We start from the raw sequence: 17,956 nt of genomic DNA on the forward strand, positions 1-17,956 counted from the left end.
ATGTGCCTGCAAAGAAAGTTGATGGGCGTCTATTCAGGCCATCAGAGCAACTGCTCATTTTTAACACAGTGAAAGACACTGTTCATACTGTCGATTGGTAATTATGCATCAATGGTTTTTCTACATAGTGACAACTTCACATAAACCCGTTGCCACAAAAAAGCCATAGCAACCAGTTGAGGCCATATAGCTTCCTTCAGCTTGTTTTCAGTGTTCTGTTTGAATAAGACTTTTCTATTAATTACTTCACATACAATATGTATTTTTGATCAAAGGTGGCTTTGTGGGCCAGTGAGTAATGTGGGTGGGCCTCAAGGTCTAAAATTATAACGATTTGGGCAGAAAGCTTGTGATATAGGAACTTGTGGGGGGAGGGGGGGTTTCCAGCCAAGGTGTTGTGGCTGTCTCCTGTAGAAAGCATATTGTAGAATTTAGGGGGTGGATTCACGTATTCTCAACGCCCCTGCATGAGGGCAACAACGCCCCCTTCTCTCTGAGGTCAGTGATTCAAGCAGAATTTATCCTAAAACACCAGGACATCAATGTTTTCCAAACAAAATCATTTATTTACACAATTACATTTATCCTCTTCATACATATATAAGACATGAAAATATCAGAAATTCATATATAATATATATGAAACTAATGTGCAAAATTGTTAAGGAACTCACAACTGGTGATTTAACCCTTTGAGGCTAGAGGAGACACAGACACACAGGCTAACATGATTCCATTTTGTGATGTCATGCACCAATAACGAATCGCTTCCAGTCTTTAAGGCCTCTGAGATAATACCGGATCTCAGAGGATGCTTTAAACAAAGGCTCCTGAGTAAATTGATTTGGCTGATAAAGTCACACACAAAACACAGAAGATTGTTTTCTATCAATAATTCAAAACTTAACCAATAGTTGGGTCAGATCCTCTAAAGTCAGAGGGTTATCTTATCGTGACTATGTTTTGGGGAATTCTTCATAATCATGACATATATATAACAACACGTTAATCATAAGTCATATTACTTTACTCACAGCTGTTCCTCTTTCACAAGGAGACGATAAAAACTATGAATTTAGTGCAAATAGATCAAGATTAGCAAGCTTATGACATATACCACATGGAGTGACTGAGAGATTAACATAAAGTCTATCATCCCCCCTCTTTGGCTTGATCTGTGTAATATCCACACGTCTCGGATACTGACGAATAATAAAGTTGCTCTTTTTCTCTGAATGCCGGACATTGCACATGGTTCTAGCTTCTGCTCTCGACTTTGTGTGGTTCTGGCAACTTTCTGGAACTTTTCCAAACACTCAACCCAGTGTCGCTCAGCTGGCGGTATGTGACAAGCTGTGGGAATAACAAGCAATTTGAACGATAAAGCCAAAACAACTCCGACAGTGACGTGCCAGCTGTCATCGTACCAGTCCTTCAACAATCAGGATGGATCAATACTTGACGGCAGACGTGTCTGTATTTCCGCATTCTTCTGTGTAAGTGTATGCATGTAAGTGCATGTTCAGTAGGTGTGTGTGTGTGCGTGTGTGTTTGCATGTGTTAAGGAGACAGTAAAAGGTAGTGTGTCTATGTAAGTTAAACAACTGTTACACTCAACCTCAATCTTTCCAGACTGTCAGCAGAGTTTAAAGGATCATGTCACGTGATAATATCAACCAATCATCACCAGCCCCGAGATCGTCACTGGATGCAAAAGCATGTCTTTGCCATAGACTGTGTAGTCCATGGTCTTTGCTTGTGTGTTTCTCTCTGCAGTGTCACTTGCAATATTGCTCTGATTGCATGAGTCCAATCTGCATATACTGACTTTCTGTCTTAAAGTACGCACAGTGGTTTCCTCACAAAGGGTAAAAACACTGTTTGAGTGACAGTTGAGTTCAGTCTTAGCCTTCAGTGTGATCAAACAGCTGCCACTGACTCCAGTGCAGTAGGTCTGCTGTCTGTCTGTGCGTCAGGAGGTCTTCATACAGCTTGGATGACAACGATTCTCAAGTTTCTGCGTGACCGTCGTGTCAGTTGATGATTCCAGCAAACGTGTTGATTGGTAGATGGAGTCCTTTGCTCATGTATTTGCTCAGTCCTGCGTTTTTGTCCTCTCCAAGCCTGAACTTGGACCTGATGGTTTTCTGGACGCAGTATCCGGGATCCAGACACGGGGAGATCGCGATGCTACAAAACAAGCGGGGGTCAGAGCAGAGCAATCAGTTTGGGTCAAACGGAAATCTCAAGTGTGCTGAAACACACTCGAACAGTATCATAAGCTGCATGCTTCCAACGTTTTTCTAAGTAATAAAAGAAAGCAATTAAGAAAGAAATGAAAATCAAGCTGAGGCACAAACAAGAGCCCAGAAGTAACCATTTAAACCCCAAGCTGCAGGGTTCCACTTTAAAACCCACCATGGCTTTTACCCCTGTGTCCTGGAGAGGGCTTCATTAATAGCAGCTCTCTTTGATCTGCTGCTGCTTTGATGGCAATCGTGACTATCAGTGATTATTTCTCCAACTAATGAAACACCACCGCTTGAATATGACCTTTATTCAGTGGTGTAAAAATAAAGGAAGTCAGCAGAGGGACGACTCTTTCTCACCTCTGCACGTCTTTGTACGTCCGTTGAGAGTCTCTGTCCAGTGTGACGGTGAAAGAGCGACTCTCCAAAGAGTGAATCTTGATGTTGCTGGCCCGAATCTTTGACTGTGAATTTTTAGATCATAGTATTAAAGGAATTATCATCATATGAACTGTTTTCATTCCAACCCTAGTCTTTCTGAGGGTAAGTCACTGAACATATTCGAGCAAGGTTTCGCCTGGACTTACCACACCGCTGTTTTTAGTTTTGGTTTGAGATTCATTCATCGTCAGAGTCAAACAGTTCAGATCTGTGAGACAGAGGAAGAGAAGAAAGTGAGCACAGTCTTAGAATATTTAAGAAAAAACCTGTGTGTGTTTTGGGACATGACTGAAATACTGAGTGTGTTAAAGATGATACTGCACCTTCTGCTTCACTAGAGGGAATAGCATTGATCTGCGCGCCTGACGTCCTAACAGAGATTCCTTTGTCAACGTCTCTGCCGCTTAATGTCACCTGGACACATCCACACACACACACACAAACACAACATTCCAGTGTCACGGAGTATGCACTCACATGAAGGCGTACCACACACAAACAACTTTATCTGGAAATGGAAACTCCCCCTTATTGCACAACTATACTCGAAACCCAAGGTTAGGAGGAAATTGTGCACATAAAAAACAAGGCAACACACCTTTCTGTAATTCATGGAGACAACAGCGCCGAAAAACTCCCCCGATCCCTTCCTCGGTTTATCTGCTGGAGAGAATTGCATTTTGTTCAGCCTCATTGTGCACAGAGAGAGGCAGGTGAACATAAGGGTCACTAGTGCACATAAAAAAACAAATATATATGGAAATGTTGGAAAACTAGAATGGCACTCAGTAGAGCTCATACCTCCACCAAGGTCCAACCACCATTAAATGACTAGATCCAGATCTTTATTTGGATCTGCTTCCCATTGCAGACAGTCATATATATCAGTCCCCTAAACATGGCTTTTCATCAAGATCCATGAAATAGTTTCAGAGAAATCAGTAAAAATGTAAAAACAAAGCCCTTTGTCTCATTTTAAAAGAAAATCCTGTATTTACCCCCTGATCTGGATCTGCACCAAATTGAGGGAATGGATTCTGTCCTGACCCAAAAAGTTTTGTCTCGTAATCCTGTCAGTAGTTTCTGTGTTTTCCTGCAAACTAACAGACAGACTAAACATAACTTCCTTGGTGGAGGTAATAATGTACATGTGCACCCAACTCACCTCGGACTGATGCCGAGACCTGTCTGAACTCAGGAAACTCCATCTGCAGGTGGGTGAGGAACACGTCTTCAACCGGCTCCTTGGTCATGCCCGTGAACGTGAGCTAAAGGAAAACCAGCAACGTGTTAAAAAAATGTTTGCGTATACTTGCTTATATTTTGAGCGTATTTCTTTTAAAAGCATATGAATTATTGAAAAACTCAGCGTTAATGAACGACATGAAAATAAGAATATAACAAAAATTCACCAAATTTGTTAGGAAAGTACAATACGTGGGACACTTGTAGGCACCTAACTTTGTAGCAAAAATGCCTAGAAATGTCCCGACCAATCAGAATGAGCCGGACAGTTCTAGGCACTTATCATTGAGGCAAAATGCCAAGAAATGTCCCACTCTTGTGGTTAGGGATCTGCAATACATGGGACACTTGTAGGAACTTATCATTATAGGAAAATGCCTTGAATTGTCCCACACTTGTGGTTCGGGATGAAGAATACGTGGGACACTTGTAGGCACTTAACATTATAGCAAAAATGCCTAGAAATGTCCCGACCAATCAGAAAGAGCCGGACACTTGTAGGCACTTTACATTAAAACAAATTGCATAGAAATGTCCCACACTAGTGGTTGAGGAAGTGCAATACTTGGGACACTTCTAGGCACTTATCACAGTAGCAAATTGCCTAGAAATGTCCCGACCAATCAGATTGAGCCGGACACTTCTAGGCCCTTAACATTAAAGTAAAATGCCTAGAAATGTCCCACACTAGTGGTTACAAAAGTGCAATACTTGGGACACTTCTAGACACTTATCCTTGAGTCAAAATGCCAAGAAATGTCCCGGCCAATCAGAATGGGCCGGACACTTTTAGGCACTTATCATTGAGGCATAATGCCTAGAAATGTCCAGAAAAATGTGAATACAGTTTAGAGGATACATAAGTTACCCTCATGTGTAAGAAACAAACACCCTCATATACATTATATCATATTACCTTTACAAAATAGATGTTGAAGTAGACAGGCTGCTGGCCGGTGCGGACGTAGTAGGAAATGACATCAGAGATGAAGGGCTCTTTCGGCCTCCCTGGGTTCGCCTGTTGCTATGGGCGACAGAAGTTGTGTAAAATTAACCGTGACCACACAGTAACGAGTCAGTAGAAGGTCACACAGCCTCAGCTCATCCTAGACTGTTAGTTATTTGCCTACATTTAAAAAATAGTCCCAGGTTAGTTGAGGATTTAAATTGGAATCTGATGAAATCGTGCAATATAAACCCTCAAATTATACCTCTTTAGTTTTGGATTATTTAACCACATTTACTAGCTGAGTATTCAGAGGGAATAAAAGGAGTACTCATCATTCTCGAAGGTAAAACAGCCTTTTTTGCATGAAGTTTCATGAGGTGACCTCAACTTCAACATGATTCAAATCATTTTTTATCAGTTATATAGAACTTTTAAATCCTGCTTAAGCGTACAGACTCTGTGCAGTGTCGAGTTTTGAGCTCCCCGAAGCTGTGGTGTCATCGACTGTAACAAGACGTCCCGACAGAACAAGCTGTCACTTCCTGTGTTTCAATTTACACCGACAACATTTACCCGACAGACTGAAATGGGGCCTGGTAGATTTGAGAAGCATGCCTGTACGACCACAACACAGCCCACAAGACTGTCATTCTTCTCCTTCAGACACAGAGACACAGAGAGAGAACATCTTTTTCGACTTGCATCGTACCATTTTAGCCAGTTTGGGGATCATGGAGCCTAAACTCTTGATGTTACAGTTGTACCATGGGTCCGCCGTGCTCAGGTAGGAACCCAGAGAGCAGGGATTCCCCAGGAACGAACCGATGGAGTGGTTTTCCTACAAAAAGGAACATGAAAGTGGAACAGAGTCAACACCAAATGTGAAATGTGGAAAAAATACATCAGTGAAGGGAGAAGTTGGAAGGTTTTCTACTTTAGTTTTATTGTAACACATTTATTAAACCTGCTGAAAATATCCTGATATTTTTAGAGTCTGAAGTTTCTTTTCTTTCTTGCATCATATGTCATTTCCATCCCATTTCCATTTTTGGAATGTAATGACTTTTTAACTGTCCATTTCTCCGCAGCATTACGACACGATGGTGATTTTTTTTCAGTTTAAATTCTCTTTCTCGGTCGCCCAGAAACTTTCACACAATGCTGGTGGCCGGCGTTGTGTTGACAAGAGGAAGTTGTCGTACCTTGACAGAGGAGATGTGAGTCGGAGTCTTGCAAACAGGGATGTAGTAAAACTGGAGGTTGACTTTCATTGTGAGAAAAAGCCGGCGCGCTTCCCTTTTCCTGCAAACGCAAACCAGTGATGTGTGAGAAGCGTCACGTGTGCACACGCTTCACAGAGCAATTTGACGTCCCAGCAAAACGGTTTTTCAACATATGACATTTGATTTAGAAGAAGTACTGTTTAGGATCCCAGTCCAGTCACACACAACAAGTTAAGTAGTGATAACATAGTTTTCCTCTTACAATAGAATATATAAAGAAACACAAGTTTAATTTAACATTTGATGAGAACATGCCCTGTTTAGCCTCTGATTGTTATGACAACACTATTGGACCTGCACCAAAATGTAATGGGTTATTGGTTAAGTTATGCCCCCCCACACACAACATTTTATTGAAAACAGTGTTTGTAATACATTACAGTGTAATAGAGGATAATCATTAGTTTGGGGTAAAAAAAGAATGGAGTCCTTATATTTGTACAGCTCTGTCAGGTTCATCTCAAGTCCCTAAGCAACGCCTCACCCTCCAGCTGCTGCCAAAGAGGTTCAACCGTTCTGTTTTTACAGCTGATGAAATGACGTCTCCCTCACCTGAAGACATAGTAGGCCTTGGCCAGTCGGCCCAGTACTCGGTCATCTCCCATGGCGACTAGTCTGGCAGTCAGGTGTCTCTGCTGCTTGGTGGAGGGGCTCTGCATCGGCGAGCTGCCCGCCCGCCTCTGTAGAGTCGCCCCTCTTCTTCCTCCCCTCCCTCCTCCACCTAGACTGGCCTGCTCCTCCAGCGTGTCCTGCATCAGCACCATACTGTCCTTCATCGATGGCTTCATCTTGAATGCCTTGCGGCGTGACAGCCGTCCTGACTCTTGCTCACTGGGAGAAGGAAGAAGGTTCGTTGTCAAATTTTTTAAATGATGTAAAGCACAGAAACCAAATGATTATTGTCACTAAGTTGTGCAAATGAAAAGTTAAGGAAAAAAGATATTTGTGAAGATTACATACTTAAATTCAAGAGGAATTCAAGATAAATTAAAGGGTTTATTCACAGCTACCTTGTTGGTCCAGACCTTCTAATTTTTTGTTTTTTTTCTGAACCAAAATAACAATGGTAAACGGGGCCTCGGGTCACAGTCCCGACCAAAAGATCGGAATTCGGTCCGACCTAAAGAGGTGTTCTCATTCTGGATCAAACCAAATCGTTGTCCAACAAACTTTTTTTGATGGTTTAGACAAATTGCAGGAAGGTGAGAAAGCAAAACAATATATAGGTGTTACCTTTTGCATTGTTCCCATGATGCACTCATCTGAGGCTGGCAGTGTCCAGAGATGATGTCTGCGAGGGGTCCGACCCGGGGGGCAGGTCTCTTTCGATGCCGCTGTCATTGGACAGGATGGAGAAACGAGTCACGTCCGATGTCATCAGGTCGCTTAGCGACTCCCCCAGGTCAAAGTCCTCCTGCTCCTGGCTGAGGGAGAACTGCTCCAAGGAGGAGCTGGATCGAAACCACTTGCCCAGCTCTCGCCCTGTCGACATATTTAACATCCATCATTCACATGTAAGTCAGAGATTTACACGTTGTCACTGTTCACGCAAAGCTGTCATATCTCATCTACCCATGCTGTCTTCCTGTGCGGATGTAAAGCTCATCATAAACAGACCACAGCCATGAGTAGTCTGCTGTGTGCACATGTTCCGTTATGTAGCTGCTTGGTTCACATAAGCTGCTTTCAGACATGCACTGAAATCCAGAGAACCTCCAGACAGAGGAGGGTCTGTATGTGAGAACGCAAATGTGGGAGCCTCCTGTCAGCAAAATGTCTAAAGGAATCGATGTGAGACCACAGCAGGACATACCCCGGAGGATTCACCACGAACGAGTGGATGTGCTGATGACGCTTCTTACACGCGACAGGCGCAAAAAGTTAAAAACACAAAAAGAAAAGTAAATATCTAAGATTGAAGGTGTCAAGAGAGCTTTTGGTGAAAAGAGACGATGTTCCTAAAAAAAAAAAACACAATCGCTGCTGCAAAATGATTGAATACGTTACGCCCCCCCACCTGATTAATCTGGAGATTTCTGTGTTGTGAAAACATCTGAGTTGAGGATCTCAGGCTGCGTTATTCATGTGTGAAAGGTAAACACTGGAGAGGCCATTCTGCAGACACCCTCAGGGGTTCATGTCTGACATATGTGCTCTTCTTCTGGGAAAACTGTGCGTTAACAGAGAGGGAAACTGTCTGTGTCGTTGAGAAGACTTCTTCACGGCCTCCATCTGAGGAACCACAGTCCTGCCTTGTGATCCCCTAACAGTTAATGCAGCACTTAATAGAATCCAAAGGCACAAATCACTGTCCTGTATTTACTGTAAACAGAGTGTGCTATTATGACCTCGGCAATGACATTATTCAGTTACTGGACGTGTTCTCCTTCATTCAGGGGAACAGCTGTCGGTGCTTTCACATTAACAGCTTCACCGCACATCGTATACTGTGAGAACAAACAACTTATTGTAAGAGCCACAGGCAGCGTCACGGCGATTCAACCGAAATCTGTCAGTTCTACTTTGAGGAAGCTCCGAAAGTTTCACACTGTAATCCAACTGCTTGTCACTTAATTGGGTTCGTTTTAAAGATATAATATCGGTTGCTGTGTCTGCTTGGCTGACTTGCAGTTACAACTTCCTCTAGACACCCCCCCCCCACACACACACAGAGTCCAGAGCCACTCACAGATATCCAGTTCCTCCGTCCACAGGTGGAAGCTCATCTCTGGGTTAGGAAGAGGGCAGTCACACAGCGAACCTCCGGGCAATGGCTCTGCACACACATACACACACACACACACACACACACACACACACAGAGAGAGGAAGAGACCCAAACTGTCACAATGACACTCAAAACAAAACAACCCCCCCCCCCCCCCCCCACAACTTCCACCATGTCAACACTCCTGTCCATCCCTCTGTGGTCTCCCTGCTGGGATGAGGGGGTGGGGGATCAGGTTCATCGGATGGGAATGCCGACATGATAAGAGGGAGGAAAAGAGTGGATGTCATGGAAATAGATATCCGGAAATTTATAAAAAGAAACTACAGACGAGGGACTTGATTGTGCCATGAGGAGGAAATCAGCAGATAGAAGCAGAATCACACCTCCGACCTCAGCAGCAGCTGCATGTGAAGCTCTTGTGAACACAGACAGAATGAGTGTTTGGACTTTGCTGACATCGGAGAACTGTCAGTTGGCGATTTGTTCCTTTCTACCAGGGGGGGGGGGGTGTTCACCCATATTTAAAATCATATGCATCGGACTGTGTTCATGAAAGCAGGCTCTTATCGTGTCCCCATATAACTTATATCACCTCCTGGAATTTTTTGAGCTGCCCGTACCCCCCCGCTGTGGTGAACCGTATGCTTGTTGAGTAAACAGAGCGATGGCGGTATCTACGGACTTAAGGGGCAGAGTCATATGTATGTGAACGATGATCCATCCCTTCCTGAATGTGGGCAGTGTTAGATGTGACGCACGTGGAAATCGGTTGTGTGGTCTGTGGTCGGTTTGGGGTTGTGGTCCCTGGCAGAGCGGTCTCCCGGCTCACTGACAGCCAGGCAGCCTCTGACTAAGGACGTTTATTAAGTTCATGTCCGACATCCTATAGGGGCTGGTTTGACACAGCTAATTTCAGGGTCCCGTCCATTTTGGCTCACTATAAAAACTACATCCAACGGCGGCCAAGTGGGCTCAACCACACAAAGGGTGCTAGTCTGTGACGTCGATTGACAAAGTTCGACAAAGTCACTCGCAGCAGTTTTGAAAGCAAAGTTTGTATTCGCCCCTCCGGTCGTACCGAATGGAGGTGAATGGGAGAAATGGAAGGCCTGGGTTTTGCCACTTCAATATAGGCATGTGTGGCCGTGCCCATCTGTCGAGGACGGGAGAGAGAGAGAGAGCGCTGTCTTCCTGTTCTATTGGACTCCATTATGGCCGGTGTTTACTGTGTGTGCCTCTGCTCTGTCCTCTTCCTGTTTATTTAATGTACAAATAAACAGTTAGCAGCATTAACTAGGATGTTAACCTGCAGAGACAACGCAGTTCACTCTCATGGGTGATGAGGGTGGATAGCAGAATTCATTGAGGGGTTATTCAGGGGGATGGTTTATTGTCTTTTTGGTTTAAAGGGGAAGGCATCCCCCCCTCGTCCAACTTATTACAGTGTAGAAGCAGCTCAGGTTAATTGACTAAGAGCCCAAGAAAATGTTCAGACACAGTAGTCAGGACATATGCGGAGGTCTGTGTTAACAAGATTACAGTGACAATGTAATTTGCAAATTATGAAAATTTCACCCCCTATTAATTTGGACACATTTCACCAATCAAAACATCTTCCGTACTTATTTTCTACTTGACCCCGGTCTGTCACATAACCTGCAGTGACTGTGGTTCTTTTGGTGCCCCCCCACTCCTTTCCCTTCATTGATGCCTAGCTAGTGTCTTGACAGTGCAGCTCTGCCCCAAAGAAGCCCCTGCGGTTCGTGGTTTTTCCCTTTCCGTAGAGCTCGTACCTGAGTCTGTGTGGGTGAGGATGTCACTGTACAGCTCCAGAAGACGGCCTCTCAGCGCTCCCTTCTCCCCTTTGCCGCCATCCTCCGCGCTCTGCTCTAGAGTCGCCAGCACTTCCTGAAAGTAGGGCTCAATGTCTTGGCCCATTTCCTGTCCAGAAAACACACAAACACACGCGGGGTGAAAACACACACACACACACACACACACACACACACACACACAGGAAGTTAACCACATGCAGAGCAAGTATTCATAGCAAGGAGGTGAAGGGCCACTTGCGTGTGCGTACGCCTGCTCTTTGTGTGTGGGTCCTGCTGAGGTGTTACTTTAGGACGCGTGCCAAGAGACACGTTCAGCATTAAGCTCAGCAGACAACAGACCTGCGTTCAGGATGTCTCATGTAACACGTAAATGCGGGGGGAAACTATTTTTATCGAACATGCTCCATATGAGGTTTGTGCACATGATTTCTCCACACAGACGTCATTCACTTCCAAACTGAATTGCAACAGTCAGCATCGGCACTTGGGAATTCACATGGGAAAAGATAGAAAGAAGATCAAAAATAGCAAAAAATAATAATAAGACATGAAATTGAGTGAGAAAATCGATTTGATCAGAAATCAGTGTAGAGGCCGAAGAGAATCAGCATGAAGTGACACTTTGTGAAACACTAAGGACGCGGATTTCCTCTGAAGCTCTTCGGATCCTGATGACTCTGCTTTTCTGGATGATGATTAGAATTCCTTACCCTTGATATTTAACAAGTACACAGCACAACAACTCCCCACCGACAGAAAGAGAAAGAAAATAAACCCATAGTAAGTAGATAAAAACAAGATTCTTGACAATTAAACAAATAATGAAAAGAGCTTATACCACCTTAATTAAACCGACAATCCTAAGATAAACAGAGTAAACTGGCCTAATCGCTGCTTCAGGATTACTCACCTCAGTATTTTGACATTTAAAGTCAAAATACTTTAAGAAAAGTCTCCAGCACTCGTAGAGTTTTACCAACTTAACGTGGAACAGAAACACTTCCAGCCATGTGATGAGGCGAGGAGGTCGAGTTTGATAGTTAGGAGTTTGACCAGGCTGTCCCTATGTGCAGCCCTTTCTCTAGCACATCACTCACACACTAGCAGCACAGCCTTTAGGGGAAATCTGAGATTCAGCGTCTTGCCCAGGGACAACTAGACGGGCAGCACTGGAGGAGGTGCTTGAACCACAGACCTTCTGGTAAGTAGATGACCTGCTCGCCCTCCTTCACCACAGCTGCCTTTATAATGGGTAGTGATGATCAAATATCTTCGTCCCTTCGAAGGCTGCAGGTGGATACTGGCGTGGGGGAGGGTCTGCGATACTGACACAGGGCAACTCAGAGAGTGAGCATGTCACATGATTAAGGCAGTGCAATGCATCCACAGACCAATGAGAGTCTGGTACTTCACCCAGAGTGTATCTGATGGCAGATACTTTTAAGATATTGAGTTCTTCCTCCACTTGTATCTACATTCACCATCCACAAACCCTGAACTTCTCAGAGCAAACCTGCTGTCAAATGATCTGAACCAGCCTGACAAGCACCACACACTGCCGTGACCATGAAGATAAGAGGAATGAGAAGAGAAGGCGATGACTGAGCACCGTCGATAAAAAAATAAAATTCTTGTGGAGGTTTACTGACCTTCAGGGCCTGAGCCAGTTTCGGCCCGTGGCACCGCTCGGAGCCCAAAGCAGCCTGGAGGGAGTGTTGGACCACGCCGCGCATGAGATCCACAGGACTGATATATCCACCTGAGGAGGACGCAGACGCCTCAATGTCCTCCAGCAGGACTTGTCCCAGGGAACCAGAGAAGACGTCTGGGTCGGCCAAAACAAAAACTCTGCAGGGATTTACACGACAGACTTTAGAGTTTGACAGGGACGGTTGTTATACTACAAGCAGGAGAATCCATCTATTGTTGCTGTACCCACAGATAGACATTATTCATCGGCGACTCACCTCTCCTGAATGGGATGGTGCTCGTTTTTTAGCCCCTGCTCGGCTGTGACCATCCTCTGGTACATCAGACCTGTGGATTAAACTGGTATTTAATAACAACATGTGTGCAAATCATCACACAGATTAGCCATCACATTTAAGCAGCTATTTGTTGGCATTTTTAATTTTGCCTCTTGATAATAATGGTAACACATGTTGGTTTTTTCTGTACAGTATGATGATCAGTACCTGGAGTGGAGCGTTCAGTTTTGATCTGCCTCGTGTAGCTGAGGCCTACGGAGCAGTAAGGGTGAGGGTAGGTCATGAGTCTCTTGCAAAAGTCGTAAACCCGCTTGTAGAGCTCATCTGGAATGTAGGCTGTCTGAAATGTGAAAACACACACACACACACACACACACACACACACACACACACACACACACACACACACACACACACACACACACACACACACACACACACACACACACACACACACACACACACACACACACACACACACACACACACACACACACACACACACACACACACACACACACACACACAAAGTTGATTAAATTTGAAAAACAAAAAACAACGCAGAGTGTTAAATGCCATAACTGAATCTGTGCACTTCCTTGTTCACATCTGTTCCTGGAAAAATAAGGAAGAGGCTGAGCATAAGAAAAACATGAGAAGAGGAAGAATTTTATTTTTTCATCTGCTCCATTTTGCATTTTGTGAATAAAGTTGAAAGGTCAGAGCACATTCTAGAAACATTTCAGTCTGGTGTGTTTCCAGATTCACGTTACAAGGCAGCGTGGCTCTGTCAGTCACGTTAACCACAGATATTCAGTCCAATCATCTGTTACGTACTCCGAATGGATCAAAGAAGTGGGGGCAGTAACATAACAGAGCGGGTATCAGTTCAGTGTGTCTGTGGAAATGTGTTTACTAAAAATCCTTTAGTGTGAATTCAATTTATTGTGTTACAAAAGCATGAACAAGCCTGGGAAGCGTCAACAACGAATACTGTACCTGGACCATGGCATACATGAGAGTGTGGAGCAGAGGGATGATGCATTTGCGAGAATCCCATCGCTCGGCCTGCAGAGAAACACACACACTGTGTGAGGGCTCGACTTGACGGAAGACAGAACGGAAACTCTACGATCATTGTAAAATGAATAACAAATAAAAGTTGATTCAGGTATATTCCAGTAAAACTCACAAATTCCAGTTTTTTCAGTGTGAATTCAAAAAGCAAACAAAATATTTTTCAAGCCTGTAGGCGATTTATCAAAAGCAGAATACCTTTTCCAATTCCTTAATCAGCACCCACACCAGAGATAAGCTGTTGGCAGGATTGTTTTGAACCTTCTTATGAAGCGTCCACCTCAGCATGCCTGTACACACACAGATAAACACACAACTCCATTAACACACACGCCAGAGTTCCACGGCAATAAACATCACCTCGTTAAATGTGTCACATTTTCCTTCGTGACACTGCTGATCCAAAATATGTCTGATGACTCAAAACTGGACGGCCCTCAGGCTGCTGACACACATACATATTACAGCAGGCAGGTTTCACATGTAATCACTAAAATAAAACATCATGAAGATGCTGTTAACCAATGTTTAATATATCTATAGATATAGATAAACATATATAAGTCCCAGTGATGTAACCACACAATATTATTTCTAGGATTTCTTATAATCATAAGTGGGAAGCAAAGTCTTTGTCAAAGAGGAAATTTATTATTGATCCAGATTTTGTATTTCACTTTTTTCAACATTTTACTTAATTTCCCCAAAAAACCTGGACCTTGATGAAAACAAATCTGGCATATTTAGCTGACTATTATTTTGTGTGTGTGTAATTTGTGTTTTTGCCAATCCGAAAATAAAGATCTGGATCTAGTGATTCTTTGATAAGTTTCAAAGGGGACTGTTGGGGGCGTCGGCAGATGTATACACTCTACTGAGAACCATATAGTATCAAAAAAATGTGGTATACAAGTAGAGATGATATTGTACCTTTGTTGAAACAGTCTATTGGCGGCTGATTGTCTTTCTCCCTGGGCAGCAAAGCCTGGATGCTGCGGTACAACTCCGCCTCTGAAACTGTCGGGGAGCAGCCGGCTGGAAATAGAGTCAGGAGGTTATGAGAAGTGAGAAGGCTTCGATCCCAGTTCAAACAGAATCCAATCTTATTTTATGAAAGGAACACAGACCAGCCCTGAAAAACTACGACGCATTTTACTGTGACAGTAGAAATATATTCTATGTGATCAGATGTCACCACATGCCTTTAAGTGTGGGGGATGCATGTACCTGTTGGCTCCATGCTGCTCGTTGACCTATCCCACGGGGCCTTGTTGGCCATGTCTCACATGCATAGTGGGTCAACCAGCTGTCATCAGGAAGAAGACACAGAGAGGAAGTGCATAAGGTCACAGGTTGAGTTGCTTTACAGCCCCTGTGTGTTGCTGACTTATGATGGTATACAGCAAACGGGGGGGGGGGGGGGGGGGGGGTGCAATGAGGGTTCATTCTCTCACCGCTGTGTCTCAGTGGAATGTAAAACAGAAAGAAGCTATTTACAAAAGCGCCACGACCACAGCAGTGTTCGCATGTGTGTCTGTGGGTTTCTGTTTTGTAATCGACAGGTCTACATCTCCTTCATGTCTGGGTAGTGACAGCTGGATGATAAAAGCACAAGTTGAAATGGTCTCTACACACAAATATTGTTAAGCTTAATAATGCAGCACATATAAAAAACAAGCAAAGTTGACCACAGTGCTGTAGAATAACAGGAATTAAGGACACTCAAAAGTCCAAAGGACACCTGAGAGTCTTCAGTCTAGTCTTAAACAGTTTTTAAGCTTTGGGGCAGCTACAGCGATTGCACAATCACCCTTACGTCTGACCCGTGATCGGAAGTGGAAAGAGTTTGGAGATTTGTATTAAGAGCATTGCACATATATACAAATAGAAGAACATTAACCCAATCCTACACTTAACCGGAAACAAAGCCAGGGATGCAAGCGCAGGTGAGATGCTGTTTCTCTCCTCGGTACCAGTTATCAGTCTAGTGGCTGCATATATATAGATGTATATGCAGTATGCACCTGCTAACACATTCTGGTGATTAACATGTGACGCAGGGTGAAGTGTGTGTGTTAACTGACCCTCCTCAACAGTGTTCAAAAACTGTTCCTAAGAATAACAACTTCCTTTGACTCTCGAGCCACTTCCTTTAACCCCGGGTGAGTCACCTGTCACACTCCCACGACACAGACCAGCAGTAATATTCAGCCAAATTAGATTACTCTCAGACCCTTTATGTTGAAGTCAAACATAAAAGGTAATGTGAGATTATCAAAATCTCACCACATGCTTATCTCTATACCTCAACATCCGTTTCTTGTCAATACAGAGAGAGGTCGACTTATTTTCATCCTTCCCTCTGTTTTGTAAAAAAACTCTCAAAAGAACTGGAACATAAATCTCACTCATTTGAATGCTTCTGCACAACTAAAGAACCACGGAGTCAAAGAAAAAAGCCACAGACTAATGATGTTACTATGAAACAAGTTAGTTAACTTCTTAGCCACCACACAAAATGACTAGAATAGCACTCAGGGCAGCGTATACCTCCGCCAAGGCTCCTTCAATTAAATAAAACTCACACACTCATAGATATCAGTTCCCATAATGTATCAAGATCCATGAATTATTAACCAGGGATCCACCCCAAGCCAGACCCGCACCAACATTGGCTGGGTTCTTCCTTGACCCATCGCAGATCCTTCCTCCAAGTTAGGTAGCAATACAACAAATCGAGAAACAAACAGACAGGGGTGAAAACATAACCTCCTTGGTAATACAACTACTACAACCATCCTGATCAAATTCTTACTGGTTTCACAAGTCAAAGTGTCAGAGGTGTCAAGTAGAGATAATGGCACATCAACTCACCCTGTTCCATGCAGACACCGAGCAAACAGTGCTGCAGCTCTCGGTGCTGGAATTAACAAGTGTGTCACAGGGGGAGGGGGGGAGGCGAGAGAGAGAGAGAGAGAGAGAGAGAGAGAGAGAGAGAGAGTGTGAGAGCCGCAGGCAAGTGAGGACAGCAGTGCATTGCTGACTGTATGAGTGTACGAGTGGAGTAGTGACGGGGATAAGCATTTTGTGTTTGAGTGTGCGTGTCAGCAGCGTTGAAGTGGGAGGTGCTGAGAAGAGAGAGGGAGTTTTTGTGTGCAGGTGTTGGACTGTGTTTCATACACACACACACACACACACACACACACACACACACACACACACACACACACACACACACACACACACACACACACACACACACACACACACACACACACACACACACACACACACACACACACACACACACACACACACACACACACACACACACACACACACACACACACACACACACACACACACACACACACTGCATTGGCGGTCATTCCACAGGTCGTGCGTGTGATGAAAGGATCCAGTGTGATGGATTTAGTCCTGATCCCTCTAAGAAAAGCAGCACTTTCAAACACAGCGAGTTGACAGCGCTGCCTCAGCAGCTGGACGCAGCCTTTTTATCAACACACGCTTCCGGTTGTCTCTGGCGCCGTCACTACGTCTAAGTTTACTTTTTTTTTCTTCCATTGTGTTTCTCTTCCAAACAAACAGAAAGAGACACAAAAGTAAACTGGTCTGTGTAGAATATAAAAAAAACAACTGGCACACGCATGCAAAACACATTCATGTAGAAGGGAAGCACTGACTCACAGATGAGCTGCATAGAGCTGCTCTGGGTTTACTATCCTTCCATAAACTATAATGTAGTGCTGGCGCTAACAAATACAAACCACTTCCCTTCTGTCTGAATGAGTGGGTAGATGCACTATATTTAGACAGAGAGAGAGAGAGAGAGAGAGAGAGAGAGAGAGAGAAATGCTAAAACAGTGAGTGAAAAAAACCTTTGTTTTTTTAAAAACAAAGGTTTTTAAAAAAGCATCGAAATGAATACACGTGATTCACAACCCCTCAAAATAAAAACTTGGAAAAAACCATAGCCTGCACAAAAATGATCCAACAAAAGAAACAAAAACCTCAGTAGAGCACTTCCCTCCACCAAGGGCCAACAGTTCACTTATGAAAACAAATACTAGATCCAGAAATCCAAGGGAAATGTTGAAAAGTTAAAAGTTGATCATCTAGAAGGTGAAAAAAAACCTC

General features: G+C 43.8%; 1 pseudogene; it reads right to left on the reverse strand.

The window, feature by feature from the left end:
* Positions 1 to 543: 543 nt before the first annotated feature.
* LOC133954252 (phosphoinositide 3-kinase regulatory subunit 6-like) lies at positions 544 to 16,738 on the reverse strand (annotated as a pseudogene).
* Between the last annotated feature and the right edge of the window lie 1,218 nt (positions 16,739 to 17,956).

This window comes from Platichthys flesus, chromosome 5 (assembly GCF_949316205.1).
Source record: "Platichthys flesus chromosome 5, fPlaFle2.1, whole genome shotgun sequence".
Lineage (NCBI taxonomy): Eukaryota > Metazoa > Chordata > Actinopteri > Pleuronectiformes > Pleuronectidae > Platichthys > Platichthys flesus.